Source organism: Aplysia californica, unplaced genomic scaffold (assembly GCF_000002075.1).
Source record: "Aplysia californica isolate F4 #8 unplaced genomic scaffold, AplCal3.0 scaffold00167, whole genome shotgun sequence".
Classification (NCBI taxonomy): Eukaryota; Metazoa; Mollusca; class Gastropoda; order Aplysiida; family Aplysiidae; genus Aplysia; species Aplysia californica.
Genome location: NW_004797437.1, coordinates 63,015 through 64,520, shown reverse-complemented (window position 1 = coordinate 64,520; position 1,506 = coordinate 63,015).

The window sequence follows — 1,506 nt, the reverse complement described above, 5'->3', positions numbered from 1 at the left end:
CATAATCAGCTGTTTGTGGCAGTGTTGGTGAGACTGATGGAAGGACATAGGACATAATCAGCTGTTTGTGGCAGTGTTGGTGAGACTGATGGAAGGACAGAGGACATAATCAGCTGTTTGTGGCAGTGTTGGTGAGACTGATGGAAGGACATAGGACATCTGTTTGTGTGAGCGGTGTCGGCCAAAGGGCTGGGAGGACACAGAAGGACACAGAAGGACACAGAAGGACACAGAAGGACACAGAAGGACACAGAAGGACACAGAAGGACACAGAAGGACACAGAAGGACACGTGTGTGCACACAAACCAACCTGCACATAATTAGTTATCCCCTGTTGTTGTCATTGACTGTGCCAGTTGCTGAGAATAAACTTGTCTTGTAGTTGCACGATTCTGGCTACATTTTGTGTTGTGTTTTTTGTTGTTTTTTCTTTCCTTTGTGGATTATTATGGGAAGAAAGGAACTGATGCCTGCTTCCTTTGTCAAAATATGGCGTGGTGGTGTGGTGTGGTGACGTGGTGGATGGTGTGGTGGTGTGGTGTGGTGACGTGGTGGATGGTGTGGTGGTGTGGTGTGGTGACGTGGTGGATGGTGTGGTGGACGATGTGGTTTGGTGGTATTGTGGCGTGGTGGATGTTGTGGTGTGGTGGTGTTGTGGTGTGGCGTGGTGGGGTGGTGGATGGTGTGGTAACGTGGTGTTGTGGTGTGGTAGCGTGGTGGGTGGTATTGTGGCGTGGTGGATGTTGTGGCGTGGCGTGGTTGCGTGGTGTGGTGGGTGGTGTTCTGGTGTGGTGGTGGGGTGAGTGGTGGGGTGGATGGTGTGGCGTGGTGTGGTGTGGCGTTGTAGTAGCGTGGTGGCATGGTTTTCATTCACCCTTTCTCCGCACAGTAGATCGTTTGGAGCCATTATTGTTGCTTGGTTGTGGAAAGGGTGGTCGTTTATCTTCAAATGTGAGGCAGCGTGGTGGAATCAGGCTCTCGTCAAATTAATCAAAGTGAAGAAATCTGCATTTTTCCGCAGGTTTGTGAATTTTTATCAAATTTTTGTTTTTTGGCTCAACACCTTTCAAGTCTATTAAAGAACTCATTTCTGTGGGGATTTTTCTTAAAAACGTTGATTGAAAGTACAAAAAAAATGTACATTTTCAGTTAAAACAGGCTCTTAAGCTAAGAAAATAACTAATCTTTGACGCCATTTTCTCCCTAATTTTACATCTGAAAACAGGTGACCCCCCACCTCCTTCAATCGCAAATATCTCGACTTGCATTCAAGATAAATGGATACTTTTTTCATCCAAATAAAGACAGGTGAACAAGCTTTAAGATGATACCAATAACTCTACATGCCCAAAAATTGACGAGAGCCTGATTCCATCACGATGCCTCACAAATTATTCTCCTACATATTCTGCCCATCTTTCTTGGACTTCTTGTTTCTCAAATATCATTTTGCCTTCCTTGTCTTTAACTCCTCCTATCTATCTATCTATCTATCTATCTATCTA